A 20,684-nucleotide genomic window follows, 5' to 3' on the forward strand; every position below is an offset into this window, starting at 1 on the left:
CCGGGTTTGTATGGCTCGCGCATGGCTCACCATGGTCAGTGTGGTCATGCAAACCAGGGAATTTCAAAGCAGTAGCTAACACTAAATAATTTTAGCTAACCTAGCTAACATGATTTCTGTGCATAAATGCTTCTATAAATTAGATGTTGAGTCATTTGATAAAGACAGCATCTTCAAAGATGGAAGGCATAGTTTGCACTGTACTGTGATGCTGTTTCCATTTTCTCCTTTGTTGACAAAATAATTTCGAAATTTTCACAACTATAATGCATTTTTTCCAGCGGGCATCATCGTGATAAACAGCCTTTTCAATGTGCCCTAGAGCAGAATGATTATAGACAGATGTTATGTGTGCATGCATCAGGAAGTGGCTCACGTGAGTCATGACTGGCAAGTCAGAGCCAGAGCTATTATAATCAAGCGGCTGTCTATATTACAGTATGTATGCTGAAAAAACATGTAATGCTGTTACATGTATTCTGTTACTAACCATGCCTGGTTAACTTAGAAGTCGACGGAGGCACTTACGGGATCACTTGGATTTTTTTTCTTATAGCAACGGCAATGAGTTAAACTCATTAATCAATAATCATTTATGGTGATACAGAAAAGAGGAAGATATCATTCAAAACTGTAAAGGGTCTTCTTTTGTTTAAGTCCACTCACAATAAAAACAAAATATTGTGCTTTTGTAAAATACAGAAAACAAACAGGATGCACTTTCTGCTGTGTTCATCTCTGTGAAGTTCTATCTATAGTGTGTCAAAAAATGAACTGAAACTCAGCGTATAACTTTCACCCAGACATGAGAAATATGTCTATAGAAACCTTGAAATGTCTACTTTTAAATGAACCAATTCTAATCCAAAACAATTATTCTCTGATTATGTAATGTGCATGAAACTAATGATAGGTACAATTTTTCTATCTGTTTATCAGCGCTAATCTAGACATACCCACCCCCATTGTGCGCTATTCATACGGTAAAGACCTGCGCGAGCCATACAAACCCGGTAAACGCTTGTTTAATGGCGCGCACCGGAGCTTGTGAAATATGTCATACTCTGATATGAATTGTGCTAATAAAACCACCATTTGTGTACGTGGCCATGGTGTTGTTCAATGGTATATTCAACTTGGTGTCAGAAGACAGCACAGACTTTTCGCTTGTGAGTAAATTACCTTTCTAGAAAACAGAGAATGAACGGCTCGGGGGAAAAAAAAAAGTTTGCAACCCGCGCGGTTAGTTGATAATGGCGGATTGTTTTCGGAGACCCGATCCGCTCACTTTTGATGGAAAAATCACAAAACTTCGAGCAAGAGTATGACATTTTCATTGCGACAGCGCATTTTGAAAAGCCTGCCAAAACAAGGGCTTATATCCTCAATCTTGCAGGGCTGGAGGCCATAGAACGAGAGCATTCATTCATCTATGCAGCAAAGGTGCGTGCACCAGGGAAGAATGGTGTGATCCTGACTCCCACCAAATCCAGGAAAGATCCTGAGTGCCTGAAAAGAAGTTCAGTGAAGTATGCAACCCACAACAAAACAAACTCATGGAGAGACAGAAGTTTCACTCTAGAAAGCAGAAACTAGGTGAGACTATCAAATCATTTTACAGATGAGCTGATCTGTGATAGGATAGTATGTGGCATTAACAGCAAAAGCTTAAGGAAAGTACTGTTAAGAGACAGTGATTTAATTCTAACCAAACCCTTTAGATATGTCGCATACATGAAATGATAGAGGAGACGAACAAAACATTGGCTACGCCTCTGACAACCACCAATGTGGATGCAGTGCAGCCAGGTTCGAGCAGGAGGTGCCAGTACATAAGACAAAACCCCAGAACAAAATGATTCACAACCTACAACTAATTGTAGTAACTGTGGAAACATACATGCAGCAAAGAAAGAGAAGTGCCATAATTTTAAGAAAATGAACCACTACAAAAATTGTTAAATGTTAGTATTATATCAAGAGTGTGACCACCACTATGAGTGGGTTCTATTACGTTCTGATTAACCCCTACTGAATCTAGAATGAACACAACCACCTTGCCACGCTACCATGTCAAAAATATATTCACATCAGCTACTGCACATAGTTTTATCAATAATCTCCCACGGTTATCAACCATAATTGGATCACCACTTGTAGCTCCACTTAAAAGGAAAATAATTAGAGAGAAAAACTAGCACCCTGGTATTGTCTGTATTAGCTTCTGGCTCTCCCTTTTAGTTATGCTGTCATAGCTAGTTTTGCCGGAGTCCCTGCTTGCACTCTGCACGCAAGGTACATTTTCCTTAACCATTAGAGGACAAAAGCTTACCTAACAATCTCTCCCTCTCTCTCTCTCTCACTCTCTGTCGAGCTACACATGCAACTTCTGAGATGCCAGTGATCCTGACCCCTTCTGCTCCCCGGACCTGCCTGATCCATCCTGATACCCTACTTCTGGTTGGAGTTCTCATCGGTTGAGTTCGCTCGCTGCTGCTGGGGGTGGCCCCATATGGACGGTCTGAAGAACCATTTGGATTGCTGGGAAAGGTGCCACCTGGGGGCTGTGGAGATGGCTTGGGGTTCACATATGAGGAGCTGTACTGTAATGGCTTGGGACTGCGATTGCTGTTGTGGCTTTGGGGCTGCAGTTGTCACGAGCACCTTTGTACTCCGGACTCCATCAGTGGACAGTGGATAGATTTTAACCAACTGGACTTCTTGCGAAAACTGTGATCAATTTACTGGGTGCACATTTGCACTATTTGTCCATATAGTACACAATAATAGAAGGGATTTATTTATAATTGCACTATCCCTTGCACCCAGATGAGGATAGGTTCCCCTCTGAGCCTGGTTCCTCTCAAGGTTTCTTCCTCATATTGTCTCAGGGGTTTTTTCCTTGCCACTGTCGCCTCTGGCTTGCTCATTAGGGATATATTCACATATATATAATATATTTTTTGAATCCATTTATTTCTGTAAAGCTGCTTCGTGACACTGTCCATTGTTAAAAGCGCTATACAAATAAAAATGAATTGAATTGAATAGAAGAATCAGTGAGATTACTGTGGATGGTTCCATATAGAAACCATAAAGATGGTTGTGGATGTTTTTCTTTGGATAGCCTTAGGACTGCAATTCCTGCAAACAGATTTGCAATCAAGTTTGAACAGTTGATAGCTTCAACAAAATAGACTTTCAAGTTAAAACATGCTCATTAGGGAAAAATTTATAAATTTATTTATTATCCATTGTTATTTATATAATATCCATTGTTATAAGCATCATACAAATAAAATTGTATTGAATTGAACTGAAACCCTCAAGTAAGCCTTCAACCAAGTGAAAGTAATTGATGGTCAGTGGGTTGAGCCCAATGTTGCACTTTCCTTCCCCTATTTCACGGTTATTAAAGATAGGTTATACCGAGTGATGTAGGACACCCAAAAGAAAGAAGAAACAACCCAGTTATTAGTCCCAAAAAAACGTCGAGAAATGTTATTCCAGGTGGCTCACCATAATCCTGTGGTGCAGCATTTATGTCAGGACAAAACACTGAACTGTCTCATGACCCATTTCTATTGGCCAGGCAGTTGTGGCGATGTTCACTGGTGGTGTGTGGCATGTTGTGAATGTCCGAATGAAGCCGACGCCCACCTCAAAAGTACCATTGCACCTCCCTCCATTAATCAAGGTCCCGTTCAAAAGAATTGTTATGGACCTCATCGGGCCATTGGAACCAACTGCTTGAGGGCATCACTTTGTGTTAGTGCTGGTGGATTATGGAATACGATATATCCTGAAGCCATGCCTCTTCGCAACATTTCAGAACCCAGTGTTCCAGAGCCACTCTTAAAAATTATCTATGAGGTAAAGCGAACAGATAGAGGTGGCAGATATACCACCCCAGTCTCCTTAAATCACGGAGAGAGGTGGTCCTCATGGCTTTGGTGATGGTCGTTCCACAGAGGTAAGAGCTGAATCTAAAATCTTATTTTGCTTGTATGGCTCTTTTAACAATGGACATTGTCACAAAGGAGAAATGTGTGGCTCAATTCACCCGGGTCCCCTGTGGAGACCACCTCACACAGTCCCTAAACAGGAGGTTGCCAAGTTGCAAACAGAATTTTCTGATGTGTTTTCACCTCTACCTTGTCGCACTAATCTCATTGTACACCACATTGAGACTCCCCCAGGGGTGGTGGTACACAGCTGCCCCATCATTTGCCAAAACACAAAATACAAGTGGTGCGGGAGGAGCTAAATGCCATGCTCGATATGGGGGGTAATCGAGGAGTCCCACAGTGACTAGTCCAGTCCAGTGGTCCTGGTTCCCAAGGCAGACGGTTCAGGCCGGTTCTGTGTGGACTTTAGAAAAGTCAACCTGGTGTCTAAATTTGACATGTATGACTGCACATGTGGCTTGTTTTTAATTCAACAGTGGATTTGAAAAAGAGACTTTGGCAGATCCCCTTGACTCCCATATCTCAAGAGAAATGGCCATATCTCAAGAGAAACTCCCATACCTCAAGAGAAATGGCCATATCTCAATTGAAACGGCCACTCCAGCAATGTTCCAACAACTCATAGACAGAATGCTTGGTATGTATGTTGCCTATACTGCTGCCTATTTGGATGACATTATTATTTATAGCAATTCAATTTTATTTGTATAGCGCTTTTAACAATGGACATTGTTACAAAGCTGCTTTACAAAAATAAATAGATTCACATTAAATTAAACCAAAATAAATTGTAAATCTGTGAATTTGTCCCTAAGGAGCAAGCCAGAGGCGATGGTGGCAAGGAAAAACTCCCTGAGATGATATGAAGGAGAAACATTGAGAAGAACTGGACTCAAAAGAAACTAACAGATTAATTATAAATAAATGGTGCAATTATAAATAAATCCCTTCTATAACTGTGTACAACATGGGCAAATAGTGCAACTGTGCAACCAGTAAATTCATCACAGTTTTCACAAGAAGTCCCATTTGTTAAACCTATCCACTGTCCACTGATACAAAGCTGCTCGTGGCAACCGCAGCCCCAAAGCCACCACAGCAATAGTAGTCCCAAGCCATCACAGTACAACTCCCCACATGAGATCACCAAGCAATCTCCACAGCCCCAAGTGGCACCATCCCCAGCAATCCCAATGATCTTCAGAATCTTCAGCAATGAATGGCAGCGACACTTTCAGCATCTGAGGGCTGTCCGAGATCCTTGAGATGAGTGGGGCTCATGGCAAACCCAAAGAAGTGTGCAATTGGATGGGTAGAAGTATGGCATCTGGGCTTCCACTTGGGCCATGAGGAGGCACGTCCCCAAATTGATAAGACAGCAGAGATTGCGGCCTGCCCTAGACCCAAGAGCAAAAAACTGGTGAGACAATTTCTGGGGCTGGCTGGCTATTATCTCAGGTTTGAGCCTAATTAAATTCACTTCAAATTAAAATTTTTATTGGTCACACACAATACACAGTACACAGTTGTACAGAGTACACAGTCGTACACAGTACAACATGCAGTGAAATGCTTTTTACGATTGTCCAGTGACATAAAAACAGAATTTACATTAAACAGAATTTACTTGCAAAAAAGTAGAAAAAGAAAAATATGAAATATAAAAGATATAAATGATAGCTGGCAGATGTGCAATTGTATGTACAATACAATGCTGTGCAACATCGAGCTGAGGTAGTTGCAGTGAAAAAACTAACATTTATAATAAATACTTATAAATACAGAATAATACAGGTATATTAACAGAAATGTAGGGGGTGTGGGTGTTGTGCAAACAAATTTGAAGTCTAGTCCAAGTGTTGTCCTGTTTGAGGGCCCGAATGATCTGCAGAAAGAAGCTCATCCTCATTCTCTCTGTGCCCTCTGGGAGCGTAAGCACTTCCCTGACCACAACAGAGAGAAGACTCCATCATTCAGATGTCTGAGGTCCTTCACTATCTCCCTGGCCTTAGTCCAGCACCGCTTCCTGTATATAGACTGTGGGTCAGGGAGATCAGCACCACGCTCTGGAGAGCTTGCCTATTCTTTTTGGTGCTGTTCTCAAACCAGGCTTCCCGTCAGGATGCTCATGATGGTGCAGGTGCAGAAGCTTCTTTGCACATTAGAGGGCAGTTTAAAATCCCTTAAGCATCTAAGGTGGTAAAGACACTGACGGGCCATCTACACCAGGGTGTTAATATGACAGGCCATGCCAGGTCTGATGTGGACAGCAAGCTACTGGAAAACTGTCCACTCTCTCCACTGGGGCACCGTTGACCTTAAGAGGGTGGTAGCTCCTCTCCTGCTTTGTGCTGAAGTCCACTATCAACTCCTTTGTTTTGCTCATGTTCAGGAGCAGGTTGTTCTCCTGGCCATAGTTCTCCAGGCTTTTAATCTCCTCCAAGTAGGCCTTCTTGTCATTATCAGAGATCAGGCCCACCACAACAGTGTCGTCACCAAACTTAACAATGGTGGTAGAGTTGGAAGTGGCCACACTGTCATACGTGTATAATGAGTACAGCAGGGGGCTCAGGACACAACCCTGGGGGGCTCCAGTGCTGAGGGTGAGGGAGGGTGAGACATGTCTGCCCACCTGTACTGCTTGTGGTCTGCCTGCCAGGAAGGTGGAGATCCGCTGACACAGGGACTGGCTAAGTCCCAGTTTGGAGGGGATTATAGTGTTAAATGCTGAGCTCTAGTCAACAAACAGCATTTCAACATAATTTCCCTTCCTGGTGTCCAGATGGCTCAGGGCTGTGTGTAGATGATGTGTGATTGTGTCATCAGTTGTGTGATTGGGACATTATGTGGACTTTAATGGGTACAGGGTGTCAGGTAATGAAGAGGTCAGAGTCTCTGACCAGCCTTTCAAAGCACTTCATCACAACTGAAGTCAGGTCACTACTGGGTGATACACATTGAGCTAGGCGGGCTGGGGTTTCTTTGGGACAAGAAGGATAATGGACTCTTTGAAGTATTTGGAAATTACTGACTGTGCCAGGAAGAGGTAGAATATGACCATGAACACCGGTGCTGGTCAGCGCAGGCTCTAAGGACCTGACCTGAGATGCTGTCTGAGATGCTGTCCACTACATTGGAACTGTGACTCTAGTTTCCTCCCATAGTGCCACTTCACCTCCCTCACCATTCTGCACACGTTGTAGGACACAACCTTATACTCATCTGTGTTCCTGGTGGTGAGTCCTGTGTTATAGGCAGCGGTGCAAGACTTCAGAGTGTCGTGGATGGTTTTATCCACCCACGGCTTCTGTTTGGGAGTATTATCTGCCAGCTTCCAAATAAATCCCACAATCACTTCCATAAACACGTTGATGACATCAGAGCTATGCCTGAATATGCCCCAGTCTGTGTCAACTAGAGCATCCTGCAAAGGATTGGTCCGTCCACTGAATGGTCAGTCCAGTGCGCAACCTCCCTCTGAACCGGTGCTTCCTGTTTCAGCCTTTGTTTGTATCTAGGCATGAAGAAGATGATGGCATTCTCCAATTTCCCAAATGGTGGATGAGACTGTGCCTCGTAGCCATTTTTGAATGGAGTGTAGCAATGGTCCAGGATCCTTTCACCCCTGGTGGGGCAGGTGATGTGTTGGTGGAAGGTTGGCACTGCGTATTTGAGGTTGGCACTGTTAAAGTCCTCAGCAACAATGAGCGCAGCATCCTATTGATGAGTCTGGTGTTGATTGAGAGCCTCATGTAGTTCACATAAGGCAGTGTCCGTGTCCGCCTAACATGGAATATAAACGGCACTGACTATGACTGAGGTAAATTTCCCAAGTAAGGTAGAAAGGGCAACATTTGATGGTCAGGAGCTCCAGGTTTGGTGTGCAGGAGTGTGAGAGAGAAACAATGCTCGTGCTATCGTACAAGCTGCTGTTTACCATCCACCTCCCCTTGACTTCCCCAACTCCACTGTCCTGTCCATGCGGTAAACTGGGAAGAATTTGGCCAGCTGGATGGCATGGTGTGGTACTGCTGGGTTCATCCATATCTCAGTAAAGCAGAGGAGGTTGCTGTTCTGAATGTCCCTCTGGAACTTGAGCCTGGCCCTGAGGTCATCCAGCTTGTTCTCCAGAGAACTGGCTAGCAAGTTGGTAGGCAGGGGAGCACGGTGAGCTTGAGCCCTCAGCCTATTCCTGACTCAGGCTCATTTCTGTCGGGGTAGCCGCTTCAGGTGGTGTCCTTTGTTCCTCCTCCGGATCTCACTCAGGGTATTAAAAAATGGCAATAGGTGAGTAGGTTGTAAACCAATAGAAATAAGAGTGTTTCTATCATGTATGGTAATAGCCATGGTGAAAAGAAAAAGAGGCTAAAGTAAGGGAAAGTGCAAAAAATAAACAAAAACAAAGTGTGGATTGGATTAGTCATGACAGCAGCCGACCTCACTGGTGCAATCTTGGACCTGTCAATTATTTGGATGTTACCAGCCCACTAACTTATCTCACTAAAAAGGGAGCACCAGATCCAGTCCAGTGGACAGAGCCATGGTTACATTCTCCCAGCTTCTCCCTACCTTTTGTTTTGCAGACTGACGCATTGTTAAAATGTTGCTATATTATACCAGTTGGTTGCTAGTGTGTTGCTAGGTGTTTGCTATACAAAATCAGTTGGCTGCTAGGATGTTTCTAGATGGTTGCAAGGCTAACCCAACTGGTTGCTAGGGTGTTGCTAAATGGTTGCTAGGCTAACCCAACTGGTGGCTAGGGTGATGCTATGCCACTGCTATGCTAACCATTTTGGTTGGTAGAGTGTTGTTAAGTGGTTGGTATGCTATCCCAGCTAGTTGCTACAGTGTTGCTAGGTGGCTGTTATGGGGCATTATGCAGGCAGAGGTCACACAGACATTTATTTTTGGAATTTGCAGCAAATAGCAGTCAGGGTGGTACTGATATTTCTATTTGGGGAAATTAGAGGTTATGGGGTCGGGGTATTTATATTTTGGTTTGCGTAATTTAGCATTAAGTGGTATATTTATTTTGAGTTTTAGATGTATTTAGCAAGTTAGTATAGTATTGATGGGTTTAGGGGCATTTAGCAGTGATTGGGGTAATTATCTATGGAGGCTGGGGCAATTAGCAGTTGGGAGCATTTACCTTTGGGCTTTGGGTCAAAGGTCAGGGGGATATTTATTTTTGGGTTTGGGGCAAAAAAGCAGTCAGGTGGTATTTAAGGTTGGGTTTGGGGAAATTAGTGATCGTAGGAATATTATTTTTGGGTTTTGGGGCAATTAACAGGCAGAGTGATACTTATTTCTGTGTTTGGGGCAATTACAGTTTACAAAAGTATTTATATTTGGCTTTTAATATATGTATGTATATATTTGGCATTCAACAGTCATGTTACTTATTTTGGAATTTTGGGGCGATTAGCAGCAGTCAGGGTGGTATTTATATTTACATGTGAAGCAATTAGAGGTCATGTGGGTATTAATTTTTGGGTTTGGGGCATTGAGCATTGAGAATTGTTATATTTATTTTGGGGTTTGGGTATATTTACGCCTGTCTGTGTCAAAGTGCAGGCCCGCATACCTGCGCCTTGTGTGTGTGTGTGTGTGTGAGAGAGAGAGAGAGAGAGAGAGAGAGAGTGGTCAAGACTGGTCCTTGTCAAGACTGGTCCTTGACATTCCAGATGTCTTACCTGGCAAACAGTCAGTTTGTGGATTATTATTGGCTGCCTATTACAAAATCCTTGTGCCAGCTAATTTTTGTCACTACAAACAAATGCTCAAAATTCAGAAAATATTTCCCAAAATGCTTAACTAATGACTTTGCTCAGGCAAGAGCACTTTGCTGATCGAGTAGATGCAAAATGGGGAATTAAAATAAATGGGTAAAGAAAGAAGGATGGATAGATCAGAAGAATGAATGCAATCTGTCTGTAATTTGACATGATGGGTCCTGGTGGATAGTAATAATAACACACCAAAAATAAATAAATTATTTAAACCATTGATTAATTAAACCAGAGAACAATTAGGGTGTCATTTCCACAACACACTATACTAGATAGTGCAGTTCCAGATGCAAATCGTCAAAGTTTGCTGATTGTTACACAGACACACGTCATAATTCTTCACTTATATTTTTAATATTTGGGTTTCCGTATTTATATTTGGGTCTGGGGTTTTTACAGTTAATGTGTTTTTTAGGCTTTTGGGGCAATTAGCAGTGAGGAGGGTGTTAATTTTTGGGTTTAGGTAATTAGATGTGGTTTGCAGCTATAATTAGGGGTCCAAGCACTAAAGGCGATGGAACCCTATTGTTTTTGTTAGGATTTTTTGCTTCTTCTTCTTCTTCTCCACTAAAACTGATTGTGCAGACCAAATCGTAGGTCCTACAGACGTGAAACTTGGTCAGTACGTAGTATTCCGTCCCAGTACTCAAGTAAGAGAGATGAGCCTGATCGACCTAATGGTGACGCTATAGCAAAGCATTTTATGTTTGGCTCGTATCTTGAATACTGTAAGTCCTACAGTGAAAATTCTTTTGGTATTTATGGTATTTAGTCCTCATGAACAAAAAAGCCTCAGAAAGCATTTAGCTCTGCCCACTTAGATTTTTAGCTAATTTGGTCCCTCTAAGGACCCCCTAATTATTGATACAATCTTAGGGCTTACTCACAATAGGCCCGGTTGCCTTGCGCTATGCCCAAGCACAATTGTCCCCCCTCCCCTCTCCCTGTGAGTGGCCTGCACTCACATTGCACTTAACATTCCAGGCCTGAGCATGCTTACGTCATTACGATGCATTGTATGATCATTGTAACGTTACTTACTTTGTGGCTTATTTGGAGTCATTTGGGGCACGGTGACACACGGCCTAATCTCACACATCCCACACGTCTAATAGATTGCCTAATAGATTTATCACTTATGCAGCACAGCAATTTTCACTTAACCATGCTGCATGTGTCAGAAAATTTTTATGGAGGCAGGTGATGCTGACGGAGGAATTTGCAGCTTTATTCGCCAACTACAATCCCTGTTCATCAATAAGATGAGAACCAGACCCCTTAGAAACCCAAATATTCTCGAATAAATGGAAAAGTGTACTATCCAAGTAGTAATAGAAGATGTTTGTTGTTGTAATGATGACAGTAGCGCACATTAGCTAACATTATTGTGAAGAGGCTACTATAATCTGACACAAAATATTGGTCCCTTTGCTGCCATGATTGTTAAATGGAACAGTCACATCGGCCACGGTTAGCGATCACACTAGATGCATACCATGCCTGAATCCAACTGAACCTTTGGACTCCTTTTCAAGCGGGCCTGGGCACAGTTCAATACAGAGCAATCACACTAGTCAAACGAACCAGATTGTGGGTCAAACGCCCAGTGTGAGTACACCATTGCTCTACTTGACCTCTATTCATGTTTTTGCACTTAAAAACAAGCATATCTTTGGTAAAATAAGGGGTACAGTGAAACTTCCTTTTTCCCATGCTTTGTCTCCTTACCCCCTAAAAATGTGTCTTTTGGACCATTTAGCTCTGTCCACTCAAATTTTTTAATAATTTGCTTAATACATGCCACTACATGTTAATAAATTCTAATGAGGCAGAGCCTAATTTACTTAAACAGCCAAGGCTTTCATTGAAGTATTGCCACCAAATTTGACAGTTAGGTCTCATATCGCACCCCATATTCAGTCAAATGAAATGACACATATTCCCCAGAAGGGACCTTATAATAAATGAATTTACATTTAAGTTTTATATCTTCACAATTGTGGGGAATAGAGTAAAACTTTAGGCCATTGCATGTGTGTACTAATAGAGGCCCAGAGGGGGTGCTATAACTAAAAGTACTTTGGACCCTGGTCTGTGTGTGTGTTTTTGCGTATATCATCATGAAAACAGAGGTACATTTGGACATTTGGTTTGTTCTTAGTAGAGATAATCGATTGTGAGATACTGAATCTGTTTTTGAAAGTTATATATATATATATATATATATATATATATATATATATATCTCAGATGAGATCAGAAAGTGCTTACCTTAGTGCAGCTTTTGATACCATTGATCAGGCTATTCTCCTCGATAGACTGGAAAATGTAGTAGGCATTAAGGGAACGGCCCTTTCCTGGATCAGGTCTTATTTGACTGATCATTATCAGTTTGTAAACTTAAATGGTGACTTCTCTTCTCATACTAAGGTAAAGTTTGGTGTCCCGCAACGCTCTGTTTTAGGCCCACTGCTCTTTTCTTTATATATGGTACCTCTGGGCAAAATTATTCGGAAACATTGTATTAGCTTCCACTGTTACGCTGATGACACAAGGTTGTACGTTTCAGCAAAGCCAGTTGAGAGACACCAGCTTAATAAAGTTGAGGAATGTGTAAAAGACATTAGAAACTGGATGCTTATTAACTTTCTCTTACTTAATTCTGACAAGACAGAAGTACTTGTACTAGGACCACATGCAGTTAGAAGTAAGCTTTCTGATTACATAATAACTCTGGATGGCCTTTCTGTTTCATCATGTGCAGCAGTAAAAGACCTCGGTGTGATTATCGACTCTAGTCTTTCTTTTGAAGCTCATGAAGATAATAGGATTGCTTTCTTTCATCTCAGAAATATTGCTAAAATAAGAAATATATTGTCACTACATGCAGAAAAATTAGTTCATGCTTTTGTTACCTCTAGGTTGGATTATTGTAATGCCTTACTGTCTGGATGTTCCAGTACATGCATAAACAAGCTCCAGTTAGTCCAGAATGCAGCAGCAAGAGTCCTTACTAGAATCAGAAGATATGACCACATCACCCCTATCTTACCCACACTGCATTGGCTCCCATTCAAATTTCGTATTGATTATAAAATACTACTATTGACCTATAAATGGTCTCGCGCCACAGTACCTGAGCAAACTTTTGGTCTTTTATGATCCGCCACACCTACTTAGATCAAAAGGTGCAGGCTATTTATTGGTACCTCGAATAGTGCGGGCTACAGCTGGGGGTAGAGCTTTCTCTTACAAAGCCCCACAGTTATGGACCAGCCTTCCACTTAGTGTTCAGGGCTCAGACACAGTCTCAGTGTTTAAGTCTAGGATGAAAAAATATTTGTTTAGTCAAGCCTTTTGTGAATAGTTTTTTCTTAGGTAGAGGGGCAGGTCTGGAGGGTTCACAGGCATAGAGTGTTGTGGTGAACTGGGATGTTTGGATGCTCCCCCCCCCCACTCTGACGCATTCACTCAGGTTTGTTGACGGTGGAGTGGCTTGATTTACATTAAGATGAAACCTCATTTACACTGTAAGCGGGAAGATTAGTGTGAACTACTATAAAACACTCGAGTAAATGATGATCAGGATTCATTCCGACTCTGGTGGATCTAAGGTGCTTCATGTACTTTGTTACTGCTGTGCTGTAAATAAACATCTTCATCAAGATCTTCGAAGCCTCTTCAATTTTTCTTACATTGGCAAGCCAACAAGGGAGTTTCCAAAAAAAAAAAAGCAGAAAAAAAAGCAGTTTTCTTTCTTTTATGCTGTTTTTTTTTGTCAGGGAACCCTTGTTTAAAAAAAATCTAGAAAAAAAATTCCTAAGAGCAGAAGACAATTTAGTTTATTCAGTATTAGCAGGAGGAGTTCTTACGCCTATTCTATACAAATTCTGTTTAAGATTCTAACGGAATATCATCCTATGTCAGCAATTGGTGTGAAAAAGCCTCATCAGAAAGGTAAGTCGTAAGGTTTCTTGGAAAAATGAGGTCTATGCTAGTGGAGACAGAGGGGAGACACCACCTCCTTATAATCCTGATAATCTTCCAGTGTGCTATTCATGTGGTAAAGAGGGACATATTTCTAGAGAATGCAACTTTTCCCTGAAGAGAGCTAAACCTAGAATTGATTTAAATCACTTACTGGCTACAGTAAATAGACTTAGCAAGGAGAATGAAGAATTGCATTCTCACATGGAGAAGCCAAGCTAAAGCCAAGCCTTCTTCAGACTAGGGATCACAGGCCTCCATACAACATGTGGCACCCCATCAAGAGAATCATGGTAGACCAATCAAATATTGCTGCTGGAGGCTGATGCAATGATTGGTTAGTTGATTCTGGTGCTTCATTAATGATTCTCCATTCAGACAAGCCCCCACAGAATGACAAGAAACCAATAACACTAGAAGGTTTTGATGGAACAATTTCTCTAGCATCTCAGAGAGAAAACATGTCGTTCCAAATTGGCAAAGATGATTTCAAAGACAAAGCCTGGCACAGCAGAACTGGTGATGGTCACAATATCTTAGGCTCAGATATTATGACTATGCGTAGTTATATATTGACTATGGTAATAACTGTATTTGGCACAATCCTCAGAGCGAGGACAAAGTTGTGGAGATTTCTGATGTACATGATGTGCATGCGATAAAAAAAAAAAATCAGAGGATTATGGCTTAGATACATTGTTATCAGTAGACGATTCTGAGTTAGCAGAACTGTTGGATCAAAACAGAGGTGTTTTTGCTAATTCAAAACATGATTGTGGCAGAATCGATGCTAGTGTGATGGAAGTGAAGGTTGAAGGACGTGACCCACCCTCTCTCAGACAGTACAATTACCCAGCTAGTCCGTACATACAGCGTACCGTAGATTCTCTATTAGAACAGGGTGTTATTACACCTTGCATTTCTTCATCATTAGCCCCAATTTGGCCTGTTTGCAAACCAGACAAACATGCTGATATTAATTTAATAGTTGATGAGCTAACAAAGAAAGCTGCTGTGGAAAGAATAACACTTTCAGGTGTCACAGAACAAGAATCAGTTGTAGCTATCAACATTAGAGAGCCGGCAGACCTGAAAAGCACTCAATAGAGTGACCCTTCAGTAACAGAAGCAATCAGACTGAAGAGCAATGGACGAACGATTGTAGACGGTCCATTTGCCAAGCTTGATGCCCAGCTAATCGTACATGACATGTTACTGCACAGATGTGGTGACACTCTGACCCCTGGACAAACCTCCAGATCTGTCACAAGACTAAAAACAGACAATCCGTGAAGAAATGGTTCCACATCGATCAGTTAAAATCATACAAAAATTAGATTGGCAATCCTACATAGCCACATATATAAAAGCAAGTGAGTTTATGTGTTTGTAATGTTTTATTTCTATCTTTTTAGTTGACTGATTTTAGATTGTTTGCTGTGTTGTGTGGGACCAAAGGGGGGACAATTCTTTCTGTTTGCATGTGTTTTTCAGAATCCCTTAACCAAAGAGAAATAAAGATGTGGCCATGGATCATGGCAGTGGTTCTTCCAGTGATGGTGATGATGCAAGAATGCCCGGAGCTGCAACCAGCACACCCTTCTGGCATAGTGACGAAACCTATGGGTGCTGATCAACAACGTGCATTGGATCCATGTTCCAGTCCTAGTAAACCTGACGGCCTGGTCTCCAGACATGGATGAGAGATGCAGAGAAGAAAGCATGTGTTACAACTACCCTAGACTATTATTTTCAAAGATGGAAAAGTAATCAAACTCTATGTTCAATCAATGCTACCTCATTGTGTATGACAGATTTAACATGGTCCATAGGAAATTATTACTTTCAATATGTAAATACTACACAACAGATGATGTCATCCAATCCAGAAAAACAACTAGGTTTTGTGGAAAACATTCCAGAATTTGACTTTGAGCTACCGAAACTCTACAATATGCTAATGTCATTGATGCAAAGAAAAGATAGCCACATTGTTAAGATTCAACAACGGCTTGAAGGAAAGGATAAGTTGCTGACAAAACTGCACAATGGAGACTTAGCTATTGCCTATTCAGGTCTAATCTGGGATGTAACCTTTAAAACTGCTGTTTGTGTATGTTGTAGGATCTGAAGTGAACAGGCAAGGAAAGCAAAGAAGCCATAAAGCTAGGAATCCTGCTTCCAGACTTTGCAGACCCAAGTTAATTACCACTTGTTTACTGATTGCTGGATTTCAACTGTCCTGTGAACAATCAGCAACTGATAGGACATCCCTGACCAGAGGACGAACCCTCTCAGCCAAGAGGAACCTCTGTCAAACTTATTGATCTAGGCCGCTGGCCAAGACCAGATGGCTCACCCAACACGATGCTAAAACTGATAACTACAGAAAAAAGAGGGGACACTCACCCAAGGACCCTCATGGAATGAGACCTTTGTTCTCCCCAGGAACAAAAAGTTCACCACCCTTCACACATTCCACAGAACCCAGCTTTAACAGACTACATAAGGCTACTTTACATCTCCTATAAGGACAATGACTTAAGATGAAGCACCATAGGTTGGAGACTTGTTGCCTCTTTTAATGTCATTCCGTATATGTGTCATGCTTATAGCCACCAGGTCATTATGATGCTTTTTGATCGTTTAACAGGGATCATAGTGTTCGTGTGTGTATCAGTAACAGCAGGTATGTCATGTTTGGTATGTGTGTGATCACTATGGAATTTCCTAAGGGTTGGTATAACGTGAAGTTGAGTACGATGTATTACATGCAAATTCCAAATTTCTAACTTAACCTTGTGCAAAGTTTGGAAAGCACATAACTCAGAGATCAGAATGTTAATTAGTGTCAGAGGAGGAGAATACAGTTTACACCCTGCCCCAAGATCCTGCTGATTGGAGCAAACACTTTGGGGTCAGCCCAACTGGAAAGGGTTAAAACCCCCTGACACAAAGGAAACTCTGAGTCTCATCCACAACATCTTTCAAGGAGTCTCATCCAACACATCTCTGCAAGAGTCTCATCCACAACACCTGTGCAAGAGTCCATCAACATCTTCAGAGAGCCTTTACCAACATCTTCAAGGAGTACTCTTCAACTAACGGCTCAAGAGAGTCTCCATCCACATCTGAAGGAAGTCTCATCAGCCAAGAGCTTTAGAAGTTCATCATGAGGAGATCATGCTTGGTCCGAGACTCCGCATCCAGACTGGTTCTTGCAAAGCCTCCAACTCTCACCTTTGCACCACTGTGAACCATTCTTCAATGGTTGGCGAGACTCCGCTGGGTTCGCGCCTCACTCTGTTTATCTTCCTCATTGGTCTTTCGAGACGCTACATAAGGCCAACCAGACCGCCGACCAATCAACATCGCCAGAAACTCCTTCCAAACAACAACGCAACGAGGGAATCCTGGCAACACAAACGCAAGTATAGTACCTCCAGATTCTCACTGAACTGGTGCATTTAATACAAGTTTAAAGCCCTTCTAAACGAAGCAAATGTTAAATCAAACTGATAAGTTGATGGTTCGTTCGGGTCATGGTCTGAGAAACTGCTAGAAACTTGGAATTTCATTCACTCTCTTTTCAAAGCCATTTTCACCCCTGTTTACGTGTGTGTGTGTGTTAGATTAGTTTCTGTGTTTTAGAATAGTAATAAAGTCTCGTCTGATTTATAAAGGCCAGTGTCTCGTGTCTCTGTGCTTCAAATTTATTGCCTTAAACTGCTGATCTTGTTACTGTGCTCTTAATATAGTGTTTCACTATATTTAGGATATTATTGCCGGTGGCCACGGAGGTCATATCCCATACACAATTAATAAATACACTCGTTTCAACTTATCGCTGGACGAATAGTTGATCAGCTATTAAAATATTAAGTTTACAAATTTCCCCTTCTGAGCTGATCTGCTAATCTCGTACATATATTGGTGGAGAATACATCAGCTTAACCTAAATGAGCTAAATTCCTTACAATGTATTTTCCTTATTGTTTGCCAATGCATTATGTTGTACTATACGTGCTCTACGTTAAGACGACAAATTACAGCTTGATGATCACTTTAGGATGTTCTTGTTGGCTGTGATGGTTCCTGAATGCCCCTCTTCCAACCATAGAATATTTGAAACAGTACCAAATTTTAAGAGAGACCCTATGTTGATTTTGCCTAACTGGATGGAGCTGTAACCAGTGTGCAGGAGGTGATGACCTAATGACGGGTAAGATTCTCCAGTGGCCAGAGAGGGACAACCTAAGGCAGGTCTTCACCGCCACTGCCCTATAGGAAGTGTGATTAGTAAAAAGCGAGTGGATGTGATGCTTCGTTTGGGCCAAGAGCATCAAAAGGTGGTGTGATTAGTAAAAAGCGAGTGTGGATGTAATGCTTCTTTTGGGCCAAGAGCATCAAAGGGGGGACTGTAAGAAACGTTTTCTGCCCCAACCCAGCTTCCACTCCGAAGTAGGTGAGAGAACGAGGCTCATTCCCAAAACGACTTAATTAACAGAGACAGTGTATTTTGATATCAACAATGTGTGAATAGTGTCATCTGAAGACACAAAACCAATTGTAGAATGGGAGCAGCAGTGGGACATTGAGAACCATCACAATTGAGTATTCAATTGTGATTGCCGGTCAGAAAGACAAACGTCTCTCTGACTACATAATCCTATCACCCTACCATTTGGAACAATAGTAATGGGCTGGCAACAGAAGGGTATCACCTTGGGTGTTGTTCTTGATTACATTAAAATGAAACCTCATTTACATTGTAAGCAGGAAGATTAGAGTGAAATAGTATAAAACTCTTGAGTAAATGATGATCAGGATTCATTCAGACTCCGGTGGATCCAAGGTGCTTCATGTACTTTGTTACTGCTGTGCTGTAAATAAACCTCTTCATCAAGATCTTCGCTGCCTTTTCAATTTTTCTTACACAGAACAACGAACTAGACATACACATACATAATAAAAACAGAATATAATAAAATCTAGTAGACTATATGATAAAGAAAGCTTAGAAGCCCTTAGAGGAATGTAATGTAGAATGAATATACATAAATAGAATATGTTTTTTAAAAAAAAACATATATAGAGCTGTAGTCTGAAAAAAAAATCATAATGCAACTGTTTCTGTATAGAAATATACAAAGCTGTACAGTGTAAGAGTTATGTAGTTTGCAAAAAAATTGTTTTTCCATAGTGCGAACTGTTTGTGTATGTGTGTGTGTGTGTGTGTGTGTGTGTGTGTGTGTGTGTGTGCGCGTGTGTGTGTGTGTGTGTGTGTGAGGTAGAAAGATGCAGACTTCAAGTGTCCTCTTTCGATAGAGGGAGTACAGCAGGGGGCTGAGGACGCAGCCCTGAGGGGCTCCAGTGCTGAGGCTGAGTGTGGAGGTGGTGTGGTTTCCCATCCTGACCACCTGGGGACATCCTGTCAGGAAGTCCAGAATCCAGTGGCAGAGTGGAGGAGTTCAGTCCCAGATCCTGGAGCTTTTTGCAGAGGTGTGAGGGGACGATGGTGTTAAAGGTGGAGCTTTAATCCACAAATAGCATCCGCACATAGTTTCCTTTCCTCTTGTCCAGGTGGGAGAGGGCATTGTGTAGGGTGTGGTTGATGGCGCCATCTGTGGGCCTCTATGCAAACTGTAATGGGTCTAGGCAGCTGGAGAGGAGAGAGCAGATGTAGTAATCTGTGAGTGGATTTCTACTGACAAGTGTAGTTCAAAATCATGGCATCCATCAGCCAATCATATTGAGGCACACACAGTTTTAGAATAATAGCGAGAACTAGTGATTGCTGCTTGCGGCCATATTTCAATGTTATTATTAGGTATGTTTGTGTGTGGGTCAGAGTGTTTGAGGGTAACTGTTCTATAATACATGGGTAATCCAAAATAAATAAAAACACAGAGACCTGTTGTTTCAGTATGAGTGTGTCTGGGTTAATTATACTGTTATATTCCCTCTTAAGCACCTGACCATGGACTTCATGCCTAGTGGATCAGCTGTGTAAAGCATAACTGCAGGCTGCACCCAAAAATAAATAGCACCTTTGTGTGTGGGTGGGGGGGGTATGATTGTCAATAAGTGTGCATATGCACCAGCCAAGGTTGGATGATTGGACTCAGACTGCCAGGGTCCTCCAAGGCCTCAGGACATGTGGCCTCGGATGGCCAAAGGGAGCTGAACACAAGGCCCCACAATGCATGCAGTGTGAACATACCAGTAGGGCCCCTGGGCCCCTCAATGCATATAGTAAAACAGCTCAGTAGGACCCCCAGGCCTCTCAGCAAATATAAAATGAGCTGACTTAGGTACACGGGGAGCTCCTGGCTAACTAAAGCTATTATATCTCATTTGGCTAGGGCTTAAATATTAAAAAGGGTCCAGCAGCCCTAACATAACTGGCCCAATGTGGTGCCAACAACATATGTTCCAAGCTATGTGTGTGTCTATCTATGCTATAATTGGGAGGCCAACAAGGAGCACTGACTCACCACATCATGGAATCCTGACTTTTCTCTTCAATATCAGGGCCAGCTCCTCCTGGACTCCTGGAGTTGGCTAGCACTGCTGGTAGTTGATGAAGTGTAGTTTAATAGGCATGGGGAGGCCACGAGCCCCGGAAATCATCTTATATCACACTATATACGTGTATACATATGATGGTCAGCACTTCAGATGGCTCCAATGTGAATTATCAGTCTTTCCCTTTCCTAACACTCACCATTAGGACTTCTCTGGAAACTTGGTACACACAGTGCAACTGACCACTAGGGGCCCCAGGCCCCTAGGCACATGCAGCAAAAATGTTCACTAGGGTTCCCCAAGCAATACAGCTTAACTGAACTTTTGGCCCCCCTGGACCATTGATGTGTACAACACAAGCTGACCACTTGGGCCCCCTGCTCCCTTGGCACATTCAGCATGAGGTGATCAC

General features: G+C 42.1%; 1 long non-coding RNA gene across 2 annotated transcripts; it reads left to right on the forward strand.

Moving 5' to 3' along the window:
• The first annotated feature begins 5,032 nt into the window (after nt 1-5,032).
• On the forward strand, nt 5,033-19,021 carry LOC113544527 (uncharacterized). 2 transcript variants are annotated; one of them, XR_003404512.3, is made up of 3 exons: nt 5,033-5,388; nt 15,239-15,510; nt 15,869-19,021. It is a non-coding gene; the product is annotated as an uncharacterized LOC113544527 (long non-coding RNA). The 2 variants fall into 2 exon arrangements; XR_004577877.2 differs by lacking the exon at nt 5,033-5,388 and adding an exon at nt 13,149-13,714.
• Nucleotides 19,022-20,684: the final 1,663 nt, after the last annotated feature.

This window comes from Pangasianodon hypophthalmus, chromosome 3 (assembly GCF_027358585.1).
Source record: "Pangasianodon hypophthalmus isolate fPanHyp1 chromosome 3, fPanHyp1.pri, whole genome shotgun sequence".
Lineage (NCBI taxonomy): Eukaryota > Metazoa > Chordata > Actinopteri > Siluriformes > Pangasiidae > Pangasianodon > Pangasianodon hypophthalmus.